This window comes from Neomonachus schauinslandi, chromosome 6 (assembly GCF_002201575.2).
Source record: "Neomonachus schauinslandi chromosome 6, ASM220157v2, whole genome shotgun sequence".
NCBI classification, from domain to species: Eukaryota; Metazoa; Chordata; class Mammalia; order Carnivora; family Phocidae; genus Neomonachus; species Neomonachus schauinslandi.
Window position 1 is genome coordinate 146,944,972 of NC_058408.1, and position 8,027 is coordinate 146,952,998.

Genomic DNA, 8,027 nt, shown 5'->3' on the forward strand with positions numbered 1-8,027 from the left:
TTTGGGTTCTAGCTGGTCAGAAGCAGCAGGCTCTTCGGCAATTGGGCCACAGCCTCCGCCACCCATCCCATCCTTTCCTGCAGCCCACCCACCGAATTAGTAGGCAAAGCCCGTTCTGGGGGAGCTGAATGGGTCCCTTCTGCTCCGAGGACACTCCTCACAGTGTCCCTTTGTAGCCAGCCGACACCCCAACCAGGCCAAACTGGGGCCTCCGCTGTTTACCCTCCATGCAATTTTGACTTTGCCTCCTGGCTCCCACCTTCAAGATCAGGGCCGTGCTGGGGCTGCTGGGGGGCTGCGTGTTCCTCTGGAAAAGTGGCTGGCCATGGGCAGGGCTAGGTCTGGCTGCCACAGAGGTGCCCGGGGCTGGCTGTTTGCAGGGGGTGTGTCAACCCAAACACAAGTACTCTGGGGGTGAGAGCACAAACAGCCAAGGCCAGGCGGGAGGGGAGGCTGAGTTCTGGCAGATGGGGCCAGGTGCCACTCCTGCAGCCTAACGAGCTCCACACCCATGGAGGCAGAGCTCCCCCACCGTGAGGTAGAGCAGCCTAAAGAAGGCTCCACTGAGACAGACATTCCTCCAAATGGGGGGCCAGATGCCTCCTCACTGCAGGAGAGCGCCCTGGCTACACCCAAGGGCAAACTGGCAGAACCTCTCCAGAGAGGGCCATGCTCCAGGTGGGGTGGCATGGGGTCACAACTCTGCCTAGGGATGGAGGTTCAGCCCACACAGCAGAAACAGGTGGGGGGCACAGAAGCCACGGGTGGAAGCCACCTCCCCCACCCCTGGCCTCTAGACCAGGCTGCACCCAGCCCCACCCTGGGCCCTGCTTACCAACCCGGCCCCAACCACTCTTGGGTTGGAAAACACGGGGTCACTGTTGTGAGCATGGGGTTTGGAGTTTCAGTTAACTCTACTGCACACACCGGGCTATATGGGTACCAGACTCCATGGGGGTCAAACTTCAACTCCTAAAGTCTGAAGACTCTAGAGCTGTCTGACCTCCCTGGGACCCGATCTGGGAATTACCTCCCTATGCAGGGCTGCTATAGGGATTCGTGAATCTAAAGCATGAACTGGCCCTCAATGAGGAAGGAAGGACAGGATCAGTATTCACTCATCAGGTTGAGACCCATGGGGACAGAGACAGGCACTGGCAGGTGAACCTAGGATTAGGACCCCCAGGCCACCCAAGCCCAGGGGAGCAATGAGCCCTCCTAAGTGAAACACTGACTCACGTCCTGCCCAAATTTGCCCATGCAAACCACTAAAATCCCTCACTTTTGACAAGGCCTTGTAGGTTAATGGGTTTGGAGTAGGTACCTCCCCCACACCCCATGACCTTAGCACCCCCACACCCCCGCCCAGTGCTGTGGCCCCTGGGGTCCAGAACCCCAGGAGGGTTGTTCAAAGCAGGATTCCTGGGGCCATCCAGACCTACAGAAGCCACCCGTGGAGCAAGGCCCAGGACGCCTGCATGTTTATCAAGTCTCAGACCATCCCAGTGCCCTCCAGAGCTTGAGAATTCCCAGAGGAGAGGTCAGTGGCAGAGGGGGAGACAGGCAGGACCAAGAACCCAACACTGTCCCCGACCCAGCGCCTCGCTCCCATTTTCTAAATGAGGAAACTCGTCCAAGGCCATGGAGCTGGTAAGTAGCCTCCAGGGACTCCGAAGCAAGCTTGCCCCGCCCCCTCCCCGCAGCACCTGGCTCCTCCCTGGAGGGGGAGGGATATCACCCCTCTTGGCTCCCCACTCCTCTCCCTCGCATCCAGAAGCACAGCCGCAAGGCCGGTTCTGGGCCCCAGGCACTGGCCTTGCCCTTGGCACCCACACACCCACGGCCTGCCAGACCTCGCTGGCACGGGACCGTCACGATCTCAGTGACCCACGGCAAGATTAGTGAGCCACGGCCGGGCCAGCACCAGGACCCACATCCTGCCACTCACTGTACAACTCCCTCCCCCAACCACCGGGACAAACACGGAGGCCCGGAGAAGCCAGAGAACCACCCCTCCACCCGCCACCGTACTCCCCATCCCACCCCTGCACCCCTGCACAGTCCCTGCAGGACCCTCTGAGCCGCAAATCCCTCCGGTCACAGCAGGGCCGGGAGCCCGGGAAAGAGGCCCTTCCCGTAGCGTCAGAGCGCCCCCTGCCCCCTGCCCGGTGGAGGCACGGGCGGCCGGCACTTGCCAAGTTGGCCACGGGGCTCTTTAAGTCACCGACCCGGCGCGGTGGGTGATTCTCCAGCTGCTCGGGAAACCGCACCTCTGCACAGTGAACGAAAGGGGTCCAGAGGGGCGCAACGGGCGGCGTCTGGGCTCCGAGAGGGTGGAAGCGATTCGCAGACCCCCGACAAGCCAGAAAGCCGAGCCCCGGAGGCACGTGTAGGCGCCCGGGGCCCCCCCAGCAACAGCGCTCGTCTCTGCGGCGAGCAGCCGTGGGAGCTTCTACATTTCCCAACAAGGAGCATAGTTAATAGTAATAAAACGACGTTCACGAAAGCACACTGCATTCCGCGCGCGGTCGCGAGGCCCGGGCGGGTCGCCGCCGCCGCCCCTGGACCTCCTGCACCGCCCGGCTCTGCAGCGCAGGGACGCAGGCAGCGCCGGCGACCCCCGGGCCGCCCCAGACCCCGCCCCGCCCCGGCCCCCAGCGCACTCACCGGGCGCGCGACCCTGAGGTCGGGCCGGGGAAGCAAAACTTTGCGGACAGCGCCCCCTGCCGGCCCGAGGGGCCCTGGGCCCCGAGCCAGCGAGCGGCTCTGGCCAAACCCGGCTCCCGGTTTTGCTGAGGTGCTGGATCTTGGGGATGAGGGGCAACTCGTCACAGCCCTGTCCTCCGCCCACAGCCCGAAGCCCCTTCTCCGCAGAAATGGGACTTCCCATTTCCAAGGAGCTGACTTAGAGGAATAACTAGGTCACAAGAGGATCTAACAACCTGAGACGGGGAATGGGAACCTCACAACCTGTGGGGGCTGTTTTCTGGCAGGTTCCTATCTGAAACCTTCTGCCGGGGGTCTCAGGCCCTGGATCCTCAGCGGGCGCGGAAGGCGTGCGGAGAGCCCAGGGGTTGGGGTCCCTCCTGGGCCTCACATCCAGAGACCCACTCAGCCAGAACCACACTTTAATACTGGCTTATACCCCACATCTCATAAAGGGCGGACAGGCAGTGACTTGCCGAAGGCCACAGAGGGAAGAGCCAAGCTGAAGCTCTGACAGCTCACCTGCCACACCTTCCCTCATCCCACAGTTTGGGAAACCAGGAGGCCGCCGCCAGCTTCCGGTCCCAGGCCCCACACGTTGGCGCTGTGCCCCCGGGCAAGTCCTCTCCCCTCCCCCAGGTCTGGGTGCTAACATGAACCCATAGGCAGTAGACCCTCCATGGCTCTAGAATTCCTCACCCAGGTTCGAGCAACCAGGTCCTCCAGCTCTGGATGTCCTGCAGCTCTGTGTGCTGTTCGCATTTTTATTTTGAAATCACCCCCAGGAGCAATGACTTCCAGATCATTAGTAACATGGCTTGGCACTCAGGAGTCACTAAGTTAAAGTGCTTTGTGATGAAAGGGAAGGTAGAAGAGATTGGGGGCTGGTGAATCTTACTGGCATCTTTCACTTTCCATCTCCAAGAGGAAGATCCACCCCACAGGCCTGGGGAAAGGCCACCCACAACAGGCACCTGGGACCCCCACGGCCCCATCACTCAGCAGCCAAGCCACAGTCCTAGTGAACAGGCTGCTTTGAACCCAGTTCTGCTCTACCCCCACTTATCTTTAGCACCATCTGCTCTGCACTTAGGTTTTGTGATGCAAATTATAAAAGCCATATTAGCTCAGATATTTCATTAACGATTTGTGGAACTTAGAGGAGTGCAGAGGGGGAAAAAATTCTCATTTGCACATTAATCAAAATAAAGGCTGGGAGCTAATAAAACTCCTCTGAACCATTATACATGCATGAAACAGTAGAGTAGGGCCTGAAATATGTTTTACAGTTTTTCCTAAGTGGGCTAAGCTGCTTTTTTTATGTATTACTCATCTGAATGGCTCCTGCTGGTATTTTTCAGAATCCATTCCCCAAGTTAGAAACAAATTGAAATGCTTTTACACATACTGAGGGCCATTCAACCACTCCTTAGACAAATGGAGGCACTGTCTGTCCCCCACCCCCTAGTCCCTGGGGCACCTGGGACTACCCCCTGCTTCCTCACAGAAGCCTAGCCCAGACCACCTAGGGCTCCAGGCCTCCACCACCTATTACTTTAATAACTTAAGGCAAGTTTCTTTGCCCTAAGACTTCGTTTTCTCATCTGTGAAATGGAAACGATTGTGCCTGTGGCAAAACAACACATGTGGAATAGTGCTTGGCACATACTAGTTAATAAATGGGATTTCTTTGAAGCACTGCCTCTCCTCCGGGGCTAGCCAAGTGGTACTAAGTACTTTACAAATAAATGTACTGACTAGGGGCGCCTGGGTGGCTCAGTAGGTTAAGTGTCTGACTTCGGCTCAGGTCATGATCTCAGGGTCCAGGGAGTCTGCTTCTCCCTCTCCCTCTGCCCCCCCACCCCACTCCTGCACTCACGCTCTGGCTCCCTCTCTCTCTCGCTCGCTCTCCCAAATAAATAAAAGAAAATAATTTTAAAAAGTGTACTGACGAAAAAAACCCCATGAAGTCCTTCTCTTTCACCAGTGGACCCCCAGTGCAAGCCCAGTGCCTGGCATGGTGAGTGGAGTGCATGACACCTGCATTCACACTCATCCACTCCTCCATCTACCTTCAACACCCACTTTGCAAAGGCTGCACATTAGAATCCCCCGGGGGGCATTCAATAGACAGTCGCCCAGGCCCTCTCCCCAGAGATTTTTTTTTTTTTAAAGATTTTATTTATTTGACAGAGAGACACAGCGAGAGAGGGGAACACAAGCAGGGGGAGTGGGAGAGGGAGAAGCAGGCTCCCGGCCAAGCAGGGAGCCCGATGCGGGGCTCGATCCCAGGACCCTGGGATCATGACCTGAGCCGAAGGCAGACGCTTAACGACTGGGCCACCCAGGCGCCCCTCCCCAGAGATTCTGATGCAATTGATGTGAGGTGGAGCCTAGATGTTGATATTAATTTTTTTAAGCATACCAAGTGACCCTAGTCTGCTGCCAGCATTAAGCACAGATCTAAACCTACAAACGGCTCCCATATGCTGTGTTCCCCTCTTGCAGGGAAGAGGCTGGGAGCTTTAAATTCCTAGTGCCTCAAATGCACTGTAATTTTGCCTCACGTGCTAGCCTAGGTAAATCAGGTGTCTTACCCAACCTGAGTTTTCTCATGTGTCCAATGATAAACTTAGACCAGGTGTCCTAGGAAGACAAAATGCAAAGAACAAATCATCGCTGGGGTTTCTTATGGGCTGAATTGTGCTCCTCCCCTGAGATTAATAGGTTGAAGTCCTAACCCCCAGTACTTCAGCATGTGACTGTATTTGGAGATGAGGTCTTTAAAGTGATAATTAAGTTAGAATGAGGTCACTAGAGTGGGCCCTGACCCAGTGTGACTGGTGTCCTTATAAGAACACACACACACACAGAGGAAAGACCATGTGAGAGTTGCCCTCAGAAGAAACCAGCCCTACAGACACCTTGATGTCAGACTTCCAGACTCCAGAACTGTGAATAAATTTCTGGCATTTATGACGCTCAGTACTTTGTTATGTACTAAGTACAATGGTACTTATCACTGGAAGTGCGAAATAACACCTGGATTATCTTTCTTTGGGCGATTCAACCCAGGGCCTGTATCTGGGCATCCCATGCTCTCCGTGGCTTCTGCTTTAGGCCACTCCTCCCCTTCAGGGCACAGCCAGCTCCGCCAACTCTACCCCATCTCTCCCCCTCCCGCTAGCACCCTCATCTAGAGGTTCCCTCTTCCTCCAATGGAGAGTGGCGGGGACCCCTGACTGTGATCACATGCCCTAGGCAGCATCTGCACCTCTTAGGTTAGCAACTCACTTATTAATCTATGCCTCTGCCGGGTACTGTGTGGGGACTTTACCTATCCCATAGCGGTTCATGCCCACACCTCTCCGGAAAGGTGGGTATTGTCCCACTTCCTCCGAGGGGGGAAGGGAGGCTCTAAAGACAAGTCTATAGCTCTGACATCCCAAAGCCTCTCCTCTGTCCTGCCTCCCCACTACCTGGGCTCCCCCCATCACCAAGCGCCCCCTCCACAAACTATAAAGTGAAGCAAGCACGTGGGTCTTTCCACCTCGCTCTCCACGTTCCACATACCCAGCCCCACAGACATGGCTAGCAAACCAGGAAGCGTGCACTGGGTGAACAGGTCTGCAGCCTTCCCCCTGGCAGGCTTGTCTAATATATCTGGCATCACCCCACTTCCCTGCTTCCCGTCCTTCCTCCACTGACGCCAAAGGAATTCCAGACTCCCCAACATCCCACCTTCTTGCACGCAAGGTTCTAACTGCTCCCCACGGCACCCTGTGCTTTCCTACAGGGTCCTTTCTCAAACTATTAGGCCCACAGAGGATTTAGCAAGAAGCTTGTCGATTTCTTAAATTCACCTGGCCTTCAGGGCTTCTCTGATGGGTGAGAATTGCTGAATGCACATCAAACGGACTCCTGCCTGATGATCATAGGCCTGAAGGCAGCATCAGCATCTGCCTCTGCAGGGACTTGGGCCCCCTGAGCGCTCACTGGAAATGCACAATTTCAGGTCTGGCTCACACTGAATCAGGATCTGCATTTTAGGAAGACCCCTGAGCCAGGTTTCTCAACCCTGACTGCACACAGAATCCTCTTGGGGAGTTTTAAACTTACTGGTGCTTGGGTGCCAGCCCGGAGACTCCGACAGCCCTAGTGATGCTAATGGGCAGCCTCAAGGCCGTCTGCAGGTTCCAGTCAGGGGACTCCGGGAGGTTTGGAGGGAAGGCTGAGACACTGGTACCCGGTCCTAGAGTGCAAACCAGGGATGGAGAACTGGCAGCCTCTGAACGTTTCAGGAGGAACGTCACACTCCCGTGTGCCATGTGTCCTACAGACAGACCTGTCTAGCCGCTGCCAACACTTTAACCAGAAACTCCCACCCAGACCAATAAGCACCGCCACTGGTAAGAACAGACCCCCTGTAACCGCCCACACGTTCAGTCATGAACCCCCATGCTGCTACGAGGTAACTCGTTGGAACCTGGGGGTGGCAGGGAGCCACATAGCACCATGCATTTAAAAGTTCATTCCCCGGGCACCTGCGGCTCAGTCAGGAGAGCCTGCGACTCTCGATCTCAGGGTTGTAGGTCCGAGCCCCATGTTGGGTGTAGAGATTATTTAGAAATAAAATATTAAGGGACACCTGGGTGGCTCAGTTGGTTAACCGTCTGCCTTCAGCTCGGGTCATGGTCCCAGGGTCCTGGGATCGAGCCCCGCATCGGGCTCGCTGCTTGGCGGGAAGCCTGCTTCTCCCTCTGCCTGCCACTCCCCCTGCTTGTGCTCTCTCTCTCACTCTCCCTGATAGATAAACAAACAAACAAATAAAATACTGAAAAAAAAAGAAGTAAAATATTTTAAAAAATAAAAATAGGGGCACCTGAGTGGCTCAGTCAGTTAAGTGTCTGCCTTCGGCTCAGGTCATGATCCCAGGGTCCTGGGATTGAGCCCTGCATCGGGCTCCCTGCTCAGAGGGGAGTTTGCTTCTCCCTCTCCCTGCCACTCCCCCTGCTTGTGCTCTTTCTTTCTGTCAAATAAATAAATAAAATCTTTAAAAATAAAAATAAAATAAATAGAAGTTCATTCCCTTTGACACAGCAATCCACCTCTAGAGACCTCCACGAACACAGACTGTAAAAACATAAAGCAGACACAAGCTTTGTTTAAAGAAGGAAAAACTGGAAACAACCCAAGTGTCCCCCAGTATGAAATTATAATATATCCACATGACAGTCCTCACAGGCTGAGATAAACTTGTAATTACCGACATAGAAAAGCCTCCAGAGGGCGCCTGGGTGGCTCAGTTGGTTAAGCGACTG